The sequence below is a fragment of the Henckelia pumila genome, chromosome 1, assembly GCF_033568475.1.
Source record: "Henckelia pumila isolate YLH828 chromosome 1, ASM3356847v2, whole genome shotgun sequence".
Lineage (NCBI taxonomy): Eukaryota > Viridiplantae > Streptophyta > Magnoliopsida > Lamiales > Gesneriaceae > Henckelia > Henckelia pumila.
The window spans coordinates 35478456-35496155 of record NC_133120.1 but is presented as its reverse complement, the minus strand read 5'-3'; positions in this window follow the sequence as shown (position 1 = coordinate 35496155).

Genomic DNA, 17700 nt, shown 5'->3' with positions numbered 1-17700 from the left:
TGCTACGACTTCCGAACGCCTCGCCGACCGCCGGGTCAAGCCTAGGAAGGCTAGAACAACTCGAATAGACTAGAAAGGAGAGGGAAATACTCGGAATTGGCAATTGGAAATGAAGCCTCGGCCCTCTATTTATAGACAACGATCGGAACTTTCGATCCTCAATCGGAACGTCCGAACCTCGATCGGAATGTCCGATCCTGCCATCGGAGCTTCCGAAGATTCTGATCTGCAACGTGTTAAAATATCACTTGTTGACTTAGGATAGGGGTGATCGGAGCTTCCGATGCAACCACACGTCATGGATGACGTAATATCATCGGTGCCTCTGATCGCTCATCGGAGCTTCCGATCCTGATCGGAGCTTCCGATCGTGCCTTCGGAGCTTCCGATCCGTCCGATACCAAATTTATTTAATTAGCATTAATCCTTTAATTACTCAATTAGGGTACGGGCTACTACATGGACACCCTTAGGCGTATGGACATTTCTAGCATTACATAGACTTATACCCAAAAAGGTTAACCCAGGCGTTCGGACCTTACAGTCCATAACTTAGCCCATTATTACCCAAAACACCTTCCTTTTGAACCGACACTTCAAACACATCTTATATCACTTCTATGATCATTATTTATCCTTTTAGGACAACCCGAACATCCCCATCAATTTGTTTTCCCGGACAGCCCCTAACTTTCCGGAAAATTTGCTCTTGACACTTCAACTTAAAACATACCTTTTCTACTCGTTTCTTATTCGAAATAAGCCCAATTTGAACCTAAGCGACCCTAACATCACCCAAAATCAAAGGATCTAGGGTAGCCCCTGTCCAAACCTTAATAAGGTCATGGCCAGACCCATTTCCTAGAGGAAAATCGCATAGACTATAAAATTCTGTTTTGGCTCTCCTATTGCTAATTCATCCCAAACCCCTTCCTTATGACCTATCACACCAAAAATCCATCCAAGAACCCTCTAATACCCCCTAAAAGTCCGGCAAGAACCCTTGAGCTAGCCACTTGCCCGGTGCTAGCTCAATTCAAACGTTTCACCCTATGCGATTTCCCGGCATCTTCAAACACTACAATTAGACACTTCATCCAAAATCTGCTAAGACCAGCCCCTACTACTCATCCAACACATTTCCAAAATCATATTTTATGTAGTAGCCCGTGCCCTAATTGAGTAATCAAAGGATTAATGCTAATTAATTGAATTGGGTATTGGACGGATCGGAAGCTCCGAAGGCACGATCGGAAGCTCCGAACAGGATCGGAAGCTCCGATGAGCGATCGGAGGCACCGATCGATATTACGTCAGGCATGACGTGTGGTTGGATCGGAAGCTCCGATCAGGACCGGAGGCTCCGATCACCCCTATCCGGAGTCATCAAGTGATATTTTGACACGTGGCAGATCAGGATCTTCGGAAGCTCCGATGGCAGGATCGGACGTTCCGATCGAGGTTCGGACGTTCCGATCAAGGATCGGAAGTTCCGATCGTTGTCTATAAATAGAAGGCCGAGACTTCACTTTCATTTGCCAATTCCGAGTTCTCCTTTCCTTTCTAGTCCTTTTGGAGCTGTTCTAGTCTTCTTAGGCTTGGTCCGGAGGTCGGAGAGGCGTTCGGTAGTCGTAGCGGAGTTGTGCGCAAGTTCTAGAGGCATCGACATCAAAGGGCTAACGACGGACGAAGGTATAGCTTTTGCTTCCTATAAATATTTAGGAGTATGCAATAGCTTAGTTAAGGCTTTTAGAGCACTTTAATGATAGTGGTATCATTTGGCAGTGTAGAGCAGACTATAGGCGTGGACCTAGAGTTGGTAGAGCTTGCACTGTATTGAGGTACGAAAGTACTGTTCGAGATATCCTGACTGAGTATACATGTATTATGTGACCGCATGATTTATATGCCATGATATTATGCTGCATTCATTTGCATCTTGTTGTATCTCCTTCGAGATGTCTGTTAGTAGGGTTGTACCCTATCCTGTTAGTGGATGGACTTCCATCGATTTGGGTCCGGCGTTTCCACGGTTATCTCGGTATGGGAGCCACCTCCTGAAGCGACGGCACAGCGTGCTACATACCAGGGCCCGGTCTGTCTCTGTTATCTGATCCTTGACCTCGAGTCTATAGGGAGTTCACTTTGCATGCATGTATACTCATACTCTCGCACTGAGCATTTTATGCTCACGTCTCGTACTCTGTATTTTCTGGACACCCTATTCCGTGGGGCAGGTTTGCGATTGGACGAGGAGGGTGGATCCAGGAGGGGCTAGTCAGTGGTTGGCCAGCTGGAGCTTCGTCTAGGTTTTATTACTGTTGTTTGGTTTTATACAACTATTCGATTTGGTTGTATATTATTGGATAATTACAGATTCCTTTACTTGGGATTGTATAATGTTATTGGTTTCCGCAGTTTTATTCTGATATCTGTTTTATTAAGTTAATTGCATGCCTAAGTTCTGTTTAGTAGGTGATCCGGGTAAAGGTCACTACATTTATGGTATCAGAGCATGCAAAAGAATTCTTGGTATTTAGTCTCATCTTGAGGTATTTTTGTAGATGTCAAATCGTGACGACCAGAGTTCTCATGGCAGTGTTGGTGGGCGTTGGGGTGATGCCGACCGGGAGCCTCGTCGAGAACGGCGTCATCGTCACCATGACGACGAGCGTTTCACTGTGCGTCGATTCTTAGCTATGGGTCCTAAGCCCTTAGTTGGAGGTGAGTCTCCGGAGGATGCGGAGAACTGGTTAGACCGCATGGAGATGACTTTTCAGACTTTCCAATGCACCGATGAGCAGAAGGTGGAGACCCTTGGCTATCTTCTGGATGGGCGTGCGCGCAGGTGGTGGAGGTTTACTTCTACACCTTTTGTTGCGGCAAGAGGAGTGGCCACCTGGGCCGAGTTCCGCACAGCTTTCCAAAAGCGGTATTTTCCTCCTGCACTCCGACAGTCGAAGGCAGGTGAGCTACTGAGTCTGCGACAGGGAGCCATGTCTATCGATGAGTATCAGCAGAGGTTCTTTGATCTGCTATCCTATTGCCCCGAGATTGCTGATAGCTCAGAGATGAAGTATAATCTGTTCCTTCAGGGCCTTAACCCTGAGATCCATGACCGTGTGGCGGTTGGCGACGACATGTCCTACAAAGGTTTGGTGAGCCGTTGTCATCAGGCAGAGGACAGCATTCGGCGGAACAGGTCTTTCCCTCAGTCGAGGCCTGCTAGTTCTTTGGGTCCCCGTGCCCAAACTTTCAAGAAGTCTGGATCTTCTTCTTCCTCTGGTTCGGGAGGTGTTGTCCGTTACGGTAAGAAGGAGAAGTGTGATCACTGTGGGAAGAACCATCCATCCGACAAGTGCCGTAGAGCTTCTGGAGCTTGTTTCCGTTGTGGAGAGACTGGTCATATCCGGAGAGATTGTCCAATGTCTGGGGGAGGCGGTTCTGGTTCTGGTTCAGGATCGGGTTCTCAGGCCACCGTTCAGCAGAGGTCGCAGGGACAGTCTGCTGGGAGTTCTCATTTGAGGCCACGAGCTTCTGGCAAGGTGTTTGCCCTGAGACATGATCAGGCTGTGGAGGAGAATGAGAAAGTCATCGCAGGTACATTTCTGCTTTATGGTATACCTGCTCTTGTACTTATTGACACTGGTGCATCTCATTCCTTCATTTCTGCACGTTTTCTTAAGAGGCATAAGTTACCATGCATTGCACTAGACGTAGTGATGTCTGTTTCTACTCCGACGAGCCAATCTACTTTGGCTAAGCGTCTAGTGATGCGTTGCCCTTTAGAGTTCGAAGGGAACGTTCTGTTGGCGAATCTCATGGTCCTGGCGATGGACGACTTTGATTGCATTCTGGGAATAGATGTGCTGACTACCTATCGAGCTTCAGTGGACTGCTATCAGAGATTAGTACGCTTTCATCCGGAAGGGAGTGAGAGTTGGTTTTTCTATGGTGAGGGAGCGCGACCCCCGATGCCTTTGGTATCAGCTTTGAGAGCCTGTCGAGTTCTAGAGTCTGGCGGGGAAGGCTACCTTATCTATGCAGTTGATTTGTCCGCTGAGAGTATTGGGATAGAGAGCATTCCTGTTGTGGATGAATTTCCAGATGTGTTTCCTGATGAGATTCCGGGTTTTCCTCCTTCTAGGGAAGTCGAGTTTGGCATAGAGTTGATGCCGGGTACTTCGCCTATTTCTAGAGCACCGTATCGTCTGGCTCCGTCAGAGATGCGAGAGTTGAAGAATCAGCTACAGGATCTTTTGGACAAGGGGTACATTCGTCCTAGTGTATCTCCTTGGGGAGCTCCTGTTCTCTTCGTGAAGAAGAAGGATGGGTCGATGCGGCTGTGCATTGACTACCGGCAGCTGAATCGAGTGACTGTAAAGAACAAGTATCCGTTGCCTCGTGTTGATGACTTGTTTGACCAGCTGCAGGGCACATCAATTTACTCCAAGATTGACTTGAGATCTGGGTATCATCAGTTGAGAGTCCGTGATCAGGACGTAGCCAAGACTGCATTCCGTACTCGCTATGGGCATTACGAGTTTCTAGTGATGCCATTTGATTTGACTAATGCGCCGGCTATATTCATGGATTTGATGAACCGTGTCTTCAGGGAGTATTTGGACAAGTTTTTCGTGGTCTTCATTGACGACATCTTGGTGTATTCGCGTAATACGAAAGAGCATGTTTCTCACTTGCGGTTGGTACTGCAGACTCTTCGAGATGAGCAATTGTACGCCAAGCTGAGCAAGTGTGAGTTCTGGATGGATAGAGTGGTTTTTCTGGGCCATATCATATCCAGGGAGGGGATTTCTGTTGATCCAAGCAAGATTGAAGCGGTACTTAATTGGTCGCGTCCGACGACAGTTGCTGAGATCCGTAGTTTTCTGGGTCTAGAAGGGTATTATCGTCGCTTCATTCTGAACTTCTCTCAGTTAGCTCGACCGTTGACGCAGCTTACCCGCAAGGGTGTGGATTTTGAGTGGTCCTCCGAGTGTGAGGAGAATTTCCGTGAGCTTCGACGGCAGTTGACTTCTGCGCCGGTGTTAGCATTACCGTCAGGATCTGGAGGGTATGTAGTTTACACGGATGCTTCTCTTCAGGGGTTAGGTTGTGTCCTGACTCAGAATGGGCATGTGATCGCATACGCTTCTAGATAGCTGAAGCTTCACGAGGACAACTACCCAGTCCATGATTTGGAATTGGCAGCCATTGTGTTCGCTTTAAAGATCTGGCGTCATTATCTTTATGGCGAGAAATTTGAGATCTTCACCGACCATAAGAGTCTCAAGTATTTGTTCACTCAGGCAGAATTGAACATGAGACAGAGACGTTGGATGGACTTGCTTAAGGACTATGATTGCAAGATTAAGTACCATCCGGGAGCTGCTAATCTCACCGCTGATGCTTTGAGTCGCAAGGTGCGACTATCCGCACTTCAGACTTGTTTGATGTCTAGTGCGATCAGTGACTGTTGTACTTCAGGTTATACCTTCAAGCATAAGAAAGGTATGCAGAGTATCCAGATGCTTGCGATATTATCTGAGCCAGCCTTGTATTCGCGGATCCGAGATGCTCAGATGTCTGATTCGAAGACCCAGCGTTTAGCTCGTCTAGCTAACGAGGGTATCTCGTCTGGATTTCATTATCAGTCAGATGGCTTTCTGTGTTTGTCTGGTAGGCTTGTGATTCCACAGGATGAAGAGTTGCGAGAGGAGATTTTATCTCAGGCACATCGCACTAAGTTGAGTATTCATCCTGGGAGCAACAAGATGTACAAGGATCTACGTACTCGTTTCTGGTGGAAGGGAATGAAACGCAGTGTTTATCAGTTTGTTTCGAGATGTTTGGTGTGTCAACAGGTCAAGGCAGAGCACCGACGACCTGGAGGATTGCTTCACAGTCTGCCTATTCCTGAATGGAAATGGGAGTTTATCACTATGGACTTTGTGACCCATTTTCCGGTATCCCCGAGGAACTGTGATGCTATCTGGGTGGTGGTGGACCGACTCACCAAGTCAGCGCATTTCATTGCCTATAGCCGAGAGTACTCTGTGGATCGCATGGCTCGGTTGTACATTCAGGAGATCGTTCGACTTCATGGAGTGCCTGTGAGCATTGTCAGCGATCGGGACCCCAGGTTTACTTCTAGGTTCTGGGGGAGTGTTCAGCGTGCGATGGGTACTACTCTCAGTTTGAGTACAGCCTATCATCCGGAGACTGATGGTCAGTCAGAGCGCACTATCCGTACGTTAGAGGATATGCTTAGAGCGTGCGTCATGGATTTTGGTTCATCCTGGCAGGATCATTTGCCGTTGATCGAGTTCGCTTACAACAACAGCTATCACACTAGTATTGGGATGGCACCTTTTGAGGCGTTGTATGGGCGACGTTGTCGTACTCCACTCTTCTGGGAAGAAGTGGGGGAGAGACAGGCTGAAGGACCAGAGTTTATCCAGCAGGCGATAGACATTGTTGATCAGATCAAGAAACGGATTAAGACTGCACAGGATCGTCAGGCCAGTTATGCTAATATCAAGCGTAGGCCTTTGCAGTTCGAGGTCGGGGAGAAAGTGTTTCTGAGAGTGTCACCTTTCCGCAAGATTCTCAGATTTGGCCTTAAGGGCAAGTTGTCTCCCAGATTTATCGGTCCGTTTGAGATCTTGGAGAGTATTGGCGATTTGGCTTATCGACTAGCTTTGCCACCGCATCTATCCAGCATTCACGACGTGTTCCACGTATCTCTGTTGCGACGGTATGTGGCGGATGAATCTCATATTCTGCAGCGGTCTGAGGTTCAGGTAGACAAGGATTTGACTTATGTTGAGAAACCTCTTCGTATCCTGGATTTTAAGGATAAGGTTTTACGTAACAAAGTCATTCCTTTGGTTTTAGTTCAGTGGCAGCGCCGAGGCACTGAGGAAGCCACTTGGGAGCTTGAGGACAGAATGCGTAAAGACAATCCTGAGTTGTTTTGATTTCATTCTTTAAGTTGTATTCAGTTGCAAACTCTGTAAGCGTTTGATTTGAATAAAGAATGTTTCTGATTTCTGTATTTGCGTTCGGTACTTAAGATCTGATTTCGAGGACGAAATATCTTAAGTGGGGGAGAATGTAGTAGCCCGTGCCCTAATTGAGTAATCAAAGGATTAATGCTAATTAATTGAATTGGGTATTGGACGGATCGGAAGCTCCGAAGGCACGATCGGAAGCTCCGAACAGGATCGGAAGCTCCGATGAGCGATCGGAGGCACCGATCGATATTACGTCAGGCATGACGTGTGGTTGGATCGGAAGCTCCGATCAGGACCGGAGGCTCCGATCACCCCTATCCGGAGTCATCAAGTGATATTTTGACACGTGGCAGATCAGGATCTTCGGAAGCTCCGATGGCAGGATCGGACGTTCCGATCGAGGTTCGGACGTTCCGATCAAGGATCGGAAGTTCCGATCGTTGTCTATAAATAGAAGGCCGAGACTTCACTTTCATTTGCCAATTCCGAGTTCTCCTTTCCTTTCTAGTCCTTTTGGAGCTGTTCTAGTCTTCTTAGGCTTGGTCCGGAGGTCGGAGAGGCGTTCGGTAGTCGTAGCGGAGTTGTGCCCAAGTTCTGGAGGCATTGACATCAAAGGGCTAACGACGGACGGAGGTATAGTTTTTGCTTCCTATAAATATTTAGGAGTATGCAATAGCTTAGTTAAGGCTTTTAGAGCACTTTAATGATAGTGGTATCATTTGGCAGTGTAGAGCAGACTATAGGCGTGGACCTAGAGTTGGTAGAGCTTGCACTGTATTGAGGTACGAAAGTACTGTTCGAGATATCCTGACTGAGTATGCATGTATTATGTGACCGCATGATTTATATGCCATGATATTATGCTGCATTCATTTGCATCTTGCTGTATCTCCTTCGAGATGTCTGTTAGTAGGGTTGTACCCTATCCTGTTAGTGGATGGACTTCCATCGATTTGGGTCCGGCGTTTCCACGGTTATCTCGGTATGGGAGCCACCTCCTGAAGCGACGGCACAGCGTGCTACATACCAGGGCCCGGTCTGTCTCTGTTATCTGATCCTTGACCTCGAGTCTATAGGGAGTTCACTTTGCATTCATGTATACTCATACTCTCGCACTGAGCATTTATGCTCACGTCTCGTACTCTGTATTTTCTGGACACCCTATTCCATGGGGCAGGTTTGCGATTGGACGAGGAGGGTGGATCCAGGAGGGGCTAGTCAGTGGTTGGCCAGCTGGAGCTTCGTCTAGGTTTTATTACTGTTGTTTGGGTTTATACAACTATTCGATTTGGTTGTATAATATTGGATAATTACAGATTCCTTTACTTGGGATTGTATAATGTTATTGGTTTCCGCAGTTTTATTCTGATATCTGTTTTATTAAGTTAATTGCATGCCTAAGTTCTGTTTAGTAGGTGATCCGGGTAAGGGTCACTACATTTTACTCCTAATAACACATCATGGGCAGCCCCTCAACCCCTTCATCCATTTCATCATAATTTTGATTTCATACGGCCCAAACTCAAGCCAATTGCAACATTTTCAATACATATATATAAAAAGCTTGCATAACACAATGTATGACAAATAACCAACCATATACACACTACAATGGATCGAACATGGAATGTATAAATCTGATTTTTCCTTTGACACATCCAAATTTCCAATTAAAATAAAGAATCTCATTCATTCAAGTTCATAAATCATACTAGCAATGAAAGATGCACAAAATCAATTTTCAAGCCCTAGCCTACTGAATTTTTGAAACAAACTCACCATATGCCTAAAATAATCTGAAAAATTCGAAATCAAAGGGGAGGAACCAAGAAAACATATATTCTATGCTTGGGTTTAAAAAGAGGAGAAAATTTCTTGTCTAGTCTAGCAACCAAATGGGGAAAGGAATCGGCCAAGCTGTAGGAGGGCTCGACCAGCAGCTAACTCCCATCCTATGATGGTCCTTTGGGTGGCACGGAGGTGGTTAGGTGGCTGGGTGGCGGCCGGAGTTGAAGGGAAGGAGAAATGGTGGAAGCCAATGGAATGGGAGGAGAGAAATGGTGAATGGCGCGAAGTTTTCTTGGAGAGGGGGGGGGGGGAGTGAAGGCGGATAATGGTGTTAAAATGTTAGAGTTATTTGTGTTGTGTGATGTTTTAAGTGTAGTGTATGTATAGATATTAGTGTGTATATGTATGGGTAGGTGGTGTGAGTGTAGGGTGAGTACCAAAAGTGCTTTTTCACTAATAAAAGTGCTACTTTTATTATTAAAACTTTAGGCTTAGGATTTTGCACTCATTTTGAATTTCTATGTTTAAAATCCTTAATTTAAATATTAAGAATAGAATTTTACTTGTTCGGGTTCAAAAAGGATAATTTTAAGAAATATCGGGAATTACACGCAGGAATGCACTTACTCTATTTTGTTACCCAAAAAATTTAAAATGAAATTTTCTTTTATTATCTTTAACTCTCATGAATTTTAGGTCATAAAAATTTTAAATATGAGGTTTTTCCATAGTGTCCACCTTTACCGCGTGCCGGGGTCGAATGTCACTAAATCCATGTATCTCAAGTAAATAAATTTAAATATTCAAGAAATTAAATTCTAAGGAAAATTTCAAGCATTTAAATCACCATAAATTTTTGAAATTTAAATATCGAGACTAAATTTGGCATGGAATTTTAATTTTGGAACTTAGGAGTCACATAAGGTGAATGGGAGCCTTGAAAAAAAATGGATAGAAATTCTAGTCCAAAGAAAAGAAAAAAAGATGTAGAATTTATGAAGTAGAAGGAGGCCAAGAAAAATATCTGGCAATGCAATGCAAATAATATTTTTAGCTACTCAATACTGCAAAAATTGAAAATATCCAATTCCATTTACTTGAATCTTGAGTTCCTGTTTTCTTTGATACATATTTGGATAGTTATCTTCTCCTTAATTTGCTTGCACTTAATCTTAATTGAAAAAGTCCGTTTGATCTGTGCATATAAAGATTGAACTTGGTTGATTGTATTTTGAAACTTGAGGACGGAGTTAATGAATCTATGAATCTTATGGATTGCATGATTTATCGAAGGATGGGTGGGTAGATGAGATCGGAAAATTACACACACACACGAGAACTCTTGAGAAAATTAGCTAACAAGTAGATTGAATTATGGAATATAAAAAATTCAGAGGCCGGTTATATTACACAATATTATGCCTTCTCATTTATGCTTTATACGCCATCATGTGATTTATTTTCTTGTTTGCATGGTTTTTTTGCTCGGGAATAGCAAAATTCAAAGTTTGGGGGGATTTGATAAGTGCAATTTATGCACTTAATTGCTATATGATTTAACTTTGCTTCTGTGATGAATCGAGGGGTATTATGCGCATTTTGCTGTTGTTTTTGTAGAATGCAAAAGTGGACAATCAATATGAATTATATGAAAAGATAGGTGTTTAGGATACAAAAAAGGTTGAAGAAGAAGTAAGATATGATTTTCAAGACAAAGGAAGAGCCTTATAAGCACAGAGAAGAAGCGAAAGAAGCAATCATGAATCAGCAATTGTCCAGAAATTATTGCCAACTTTATAGAGACCAAATCCGATCTCTACCATTCATAATGACTTATAAGATGATATGTTGTTGATGTCCAAATTTTAGCCCGATCCAACGGCTTGAACTCTAGATATGATTTTTTCAAGAATGCTTCGCGCTGAACACGAAACAGAAGAGCTGCAGCGCCTCAAGGAAGAGCTGCAACACTTGGAGTTCAAAAGACTAGCGTTGTAGCGCTAGATGGAAAGCGTTGCAGCGCTACCTGCGCGAGAAACACAACATATTTTTGAAATTTTAAAAATCTTGAGTTGTCGGACTTTATTCTATGGGCTTTTGGGAGATATAAAAGAGAATCAGACGCACAATAGAGAGGGGAGAAGCCGCACAACAGCAACACACACAAGAGGTGCACAGATTGGAGAGAATTGAGAGAAGAAGAAGCGGCACCCAAACAACAAAACCACACACAACTACGAATTCAAGGAGGCTTGGGACACGGATTTGAGACGTGGAAGCGAACGAAAAGGGATAATCGAATCACAAGACAGATGAAATTCATCTTGGGATGGAGAATCAACTTTACTTTGTGACTTTTATTATCTATCTTAATTTATTATGAGATTTTTGAATATGTCTATGTGTTTAATTATTTTATTATAAACTTATTGGTTTTTATAGATTGACGGATCTTGATTTGATTTTCATGTTTTGAATATTATTTTGTCTACTATTAATTGTTCTTGACAATTTATTTGTGTATTCTTGTTTTGATTGCCTTTCAATTTATTGGTCATAGATAGAATGTTAAAATTATTTTAAGTTTGGCACTCGGGATAGGGGATTTTAAATAGAATCATAGAAAAACACAACCTAGGAGTTTTGTAGAGTTCGGGAGGCCTACAAGTTCCTTTGAGTTCATTGAAAGAGAACCATAGAACTTGATTAAATTATTTTGTTGTATGATTTCTGATAAGGATATCAAAATTGACATTAGAATAATAAAATTTACTCAGCACTCGGGAGAGGCAGTAAATAACACTTAAGGGTTCTTGGCCTATAAATTGGAATAAGTGATTTTATTAACTGATATGATTTACATGAATGAAAATTGAGTGAAATCTTGTATCTAGAACCCGTCTCAGATCATGTACCCAAATCCGTCCTTGAAATTCTGTTTCATTTAATTTATTTCATTTTATTGAATTTAAATCTTTGATTTTTTAAACAAAGTTGAGATTATTTTAATTACATGATTTGGTGTGAATATAAATTTTCAATCCTCTTGGGAACGATACTTTACTCATCATATATTAAAACTTGACACCGTGCGCTTGCGAGAGAAAAATACGCAACACATATTATGTGTCATGATCTATGAATAATGTTTTGATATATTCTGTTGCATGTGCATATATCATGTTGAGCATGTTTTTCCTTCGAGGTAAGCCTCTCCGGTAGGGTCTCTTAGCCCTTGTTTTTGGACGGTTAGACGCTGAGAGTTACAGTGACCGATGGGTCGAGTGGACTCTAGTGTTCGTTGACATTGTATATCCACGTCCGGTTTGGAGTGAAGGAGTTACCCAGTGGTTTGAGTCCCTGATGGTACTACTCTCACCTTGGCACCCGTTTTAGCAAGATTTATCAGTATACATAGTTACTCACTCATTCATTTTGCGTGCATCATATCAATATGTTTACTCATTCTTTACGTTCTGAGCATATTTCTCTAACGTCCATGTTATTCTGTTTCTTGGACACCCCATTCAGCGGGGCAGTTGCAGGTGTTTTACCTTGGACCTGGGCTTAGTTGGGGACCAATTGACCAAGGTTGGACCGCAAAGTTAGCTTCTAGGTTGCTGTTAATTTTTTTAATTTTATATTTCGATTGGGTTGTATTATTCTTTCGCTTTGGGTTTTACTAAACGATTGTATTTTGTCATTTTTGCATTTTTGTTTAATTTCTTTAGTATCTCTGATTAAGCATCTATTTATTTAAATTTGCATGCTTAAGACTCTGGTTAATAGGTGATCCGGGTAGGGTCACTACAATCTTCCTTCGATGCTAATGTTGATGAAAGAATATTTATTGGTTATTCATTGGTTAGTCGATCTTATATCTTTGAGAATAAGTCTTTGATTATTGAAGAAACCATTCATGTTATTGTTTATGAAACTAGTATATGTATAGCTCAATAATCGATAGACATAAATGACTTAAGTCATAGATTGGAGAGTAAAAATCTCATCTATGAGAGTGATAGTGATATTGAGCATAGAAAAAACAGTAAGAAAACACCTGCAACCGGTCCAATCATCACTGAAAAAACCATACCGGATTAGATCTAGAGAAATTACAACCAGTCGAAGACAATTTTATCACAAGAGAAGAAGGTGTGGTCATTACTAATGAAGAAGATCGAGATCAACAAGACCGAAATCCTCTTGAACCTTGTCTCTGGTGGAATAGATATATATTATCCATGAGGGACATCTATTAGCTAACTTTTTCCATAGAATCATATGCCTGGTTAATGTAAGAAATTACACAATAGAGGATTCAATCCTTCAATAAATATGGATTAAAAATGGGATAAAAGATAGTGTATATATATACATATATTTTTTATTCAAAAACTTTTATAGTAAAGAAATATTTTTCTTAAAGTTATAATATGTCTTGCACATATAATAAGGTATTACATGCGCTTAATTAATTAATAACTAGTGAACGTTTCACACTCGTTGCGTGTATAATGTAGGACATAAATTTAAATTATTTCTTCTACATATGCATTAATAATTGGAATAGGTGGTTTCATAGCTTTTTTATTATCCTTTGGATAACATCATAATATATATGTAATCTTTGTTAAGATAATAGCTCAATGGTACCAGGAATCATAAAACTCTGTACTTAAGCCTGGAGGTACAAGGTTCGATTCCTGGGAAGGGCAAAAAACTCATTGTAACGACCCACGTCCTTCCACCGCATCCCTCCTCAGCCTATAGCATCGGCTCAGACTGCATGGTGAAAGAGTGGGTGCCCAGTGAGCCAACTTGTGGCTATGGGCTTTGATGACTCTTTGTACAAACGATCTTTTGTTTAATGTAATTTACACTTTTATTAATGGCAATGACTTTATCTTTCTTCATATTGTTATATTATGATATACTATTGTTGTTTTGATAAAGACCTTGAATATACTATAGTGTATGTAAGATGTGGTAGAACATGGGGATGTCTATTATGAAATACATCTTATAGTCACTGTATATTCTAAACTGTTCCTAGTCGATTGAGCCGTCTGATAATAAGGATAAGGATCGCTCGAGTTTGAGACTAGCATTTGCGATGCGGAGTACCACGTTTCATTGGTAGGGAACATGGAGATGTTCGAAGCATGCAAATGGATATTCATAGGATGAATAATCGAACTACCCTATCCGGACTTTCCAAGTGGTTATCACTTATCGAGTGGATAAAGTCCGCATTTTTGGTTGTACACCATTAGTCCTTACTACTTGAAACATCATGGAGACTCTATATTCTAGTACTGTGCTTTGACTCGTTTACCGACTCTATGGGGGTCATCAGGTGTCGGGATTGGGTACAGTTACAACACATATAGGAGTCGATGCATTGTTGTCAAGGATTCACCACATACTTGCGAGTGTGGATATCCTATGCGATCTGAGGAGATATTAGTGTGACGAATCTCTGGCCAGAGTACTTGATGTGATTTAAGAAATAGTTTCTTAGTAGCACATGCGATGTCACTAATTTGATCTTCAAGATGTATTGCATAGTTATCGAATCTTGAGCGTTTCTCGATATACCAATGGTTGTTGATTCGATCGGGATATATGGATGAAGGGACCGTACTGTACGCTAACCAAAATCTACTGGTTCTTGTAGGCACTATCAGTGATACCTAGGGAATCATGGGGCGATGTTGCTAGGCGCTTTACCATGATTCGTTGGGCAAGTCGGAAATCGTTGTTCCGAGTCACAAGGAGTTGTGAGCCCACGGCTAGCTGTATCCCTGAACCATTGAGGGTCACACAGTGTAATGGAGTTTTAATCCCCGTTGAGATAGTTAAATTTAAAAAGTTAAATTTAATGAATAAAGAAGTTGGACTTCTCAAATAAGAGTAAGGGAGTAGGATTTCCTAAAATGACATAGGGATGTACATTTTTTGGAAACCACTGAATTCGGATTCAGGAAAATTTATCTTGACTTTAAAATGTGCAGAAATGGTTTCTGTGCACATTGGTAAAATCGGTTTATCAATCGGAGTCACGATGAATTTTATATTAATTCCTGAACATGCGGGCTTTGCTTGTCGGGCCTCAACTTATGACTAATAGTCCCTAAGGTGTTAGTGGCCTGCATTATAAATAAGTTATTGCAGTACAGAAATTACACACAGTTGGTCATAATTTTGAGAGACAGTTTTCGAAAAAAAACCCTAGCTCTCTCTAGAAATTCGGCCGCCCCTCCCTCTCTCTGTCAGAGATTTTCCGGTCTGTGATTTTGAATTGCAGACAGGATTAGCGAATCAAATTCGTTATTCTCTTCGCAGAAAACTTCTGATAGATTTTCTAGTGCAATCTATCAGAGGGATTAAACCTCCATTCGTGGACCTGATTGAAGGAAAGCTTGTTCATCAGTTCCAGGGAGATACAAGAAGCGCAGAGAAATCTGTGTGGTGTCCAATAATCTCGCTTCGAGATTGAAGGTAAAATTTAATAATAGTTATTTAATTTTACACACACAAATAATTTAATCGTATGGTTGATACTCACACTATGGAATTGTTCCATACTAAAAATTTTAAACTTCCGCTGCACCGGGTATCAATCGTGATTGATCTGAACGCCAGTTGCCCAACAGTGGTATCAAAGCCAGGTTGCTCAGATCAAACGATTAAATTAATCGATTGTACAAAAAATTTTGAGTCTTGGTTTTTTTTTAAAACAAAATAAATATTTTAAATAAAAAAAAAAATTTTTTTTTTTTCGGGCAAAACCCGGGCAGCGATTGGATCGCTGCCCGGTGGGGCAGCAACGGTCGCTGCCCCGGGCGGCGCACGTCGCCGCCCAGGGGCGGCGCTCAGCGCCGCCAGGGGAGGCGATTGTCGCTGCCCTAAAGGGGCAGCCGGGCTGCCCCGGCCCACGCCCACGGGTGCGGGCCGGCCCGGGAGTGTCCCGGGCGGCCCGCGGGAAAAATTATTTTTTTTATTTAAATTAATTTTAATGTGTTAAAATTTTATTTTTGGTCCGGTCAAAAATTGTTTTTGATTGGTTCACGAGGCATCGGATCGAATTGTTCGAGTCCGAAAATTTTAAAATTGATTTTTGGATAAATTTGAATTTTTGGAAAATTTTAATATTTTATCCTTAAATTGAATTTTGAAATCAATTATTTTTGGTACAATTGATGATAAGATTTGATCTTATGTATATATTAAGTAAAATATGATTTTATCTATAAAATTAGATTCTGTAGATAAAATATGATTTTATTTAATAAAAGGTAAAATATGATTTTATATGTAAAATATGATTTTATATATAAAATATGATTTTATCCTGTTTAAATTTAAATTGTCATATGCATGATATCCAATAAATTAATTTTGAATTAAATGTTATTGGATAAGGATGATCGATTGCCATGACCAATTTTGTAGGTGTATGTTAAGAATTTACATTTGTTTTATTGTTGTTGGTTTTATTAATGGGCCTGGTTTATGGCCCAATATGAATGTCATATGTAATAAAAGTGGGCTTGGTTTATGGCCCGTTCCCACCCCTAAAATGTATCCCCTACTTGTCATTGCTATTTATTGTAAATACATTAGATTTAGTGGGAGATCAAGATTTGAAGGTGGTGGGCCCAGCAGACAATAAAGACGAAGAAATGTAAATTGAAAGCTAATGTAATAGGATTGCATTGCATACTGCATATTACCTAGGATTGGACTAAGACTCGTGATTGGCAACCACGAGTCAATTAGAAATGGAATCGATCATCCTATATATAATATATGATATTATGATTGTATGCATGTTTTAGACATAATTGTATGAATCCGGCAAGCATACAATAAATTGAAAAATGATGAGACAAATTTTCATAATTAAAAATCCCTCATTTTAAATATGATTTAAAATTGATATCAAGATAAATAAAGGAAATTTAAATTTGTTTAAATGTTCCTACCTTCCATCAACGGTCAATGTATGTGATGCTACCCGCGGATACGGTCCGGCTCATATTATTGGAGGGGCCCGTCCGTCGGAAAGCTGTACATTGGATCGACACATGTTGTAAGTTGGGTGGAACTCCCATGGGATCGGCTCATATTATTGGGGGATGCACATGGCGACCGTCCATCACAACTTAATATTGATGGGTCATCTTGACATGTCACTATAAACGGCGTCATATTATTGGGCCCTTATTGGACATGAGGTAAATACATGGGGGTTGCTTTGGAAGCAATTGGGCTCTACCTTTTGAGAATTATGGTTGGCTGATATTATTCGGGACCATAAGTTTGTCAATTGGACTCCATGTTCTCACTAAGGAAAAAGTTTCCCGTTTTCACTAGAGGGTAGTGAAATCGTTAAAATAGTGGGAGTGAGATTCATAAAATTAAATTCGCCTATTTTATGTCTTAGTAAATTGCTTAAACAATCATTGATATATGTCTGTTTTTCTTTTCAGTATTTCATACAATGAATTCGCGTAATACATTATTCTCGATCCTCGAACAAAACAAGTTGACTGGCGCAAACTATACGGAATGGTTCCGGAAGTTGAAGATTGTCTTGACTTCGGAGAAGATGCTCTACGTGTTAGAGAAATCACCTCCGAAGGAAGCACCAGCTGACGTAAGTCCGGAGGAATTGGCCAAACTTGATGCATGGTGGGACCATGACATCAAGACCAAATGCTATATGCAAGCCTCGATGTCTGATGAACTCCAGAGACGATTTGAGGACACCGTGAATGCTGCTGACATTCACGCTCAACTCAAGGAACTTTTTGGGGCTCAATCGAGGGCTGAAAGGTTCGCTACTGTTAAGGAGCTAATGACGTGTCGCATGCGTGAAGGGACTTCG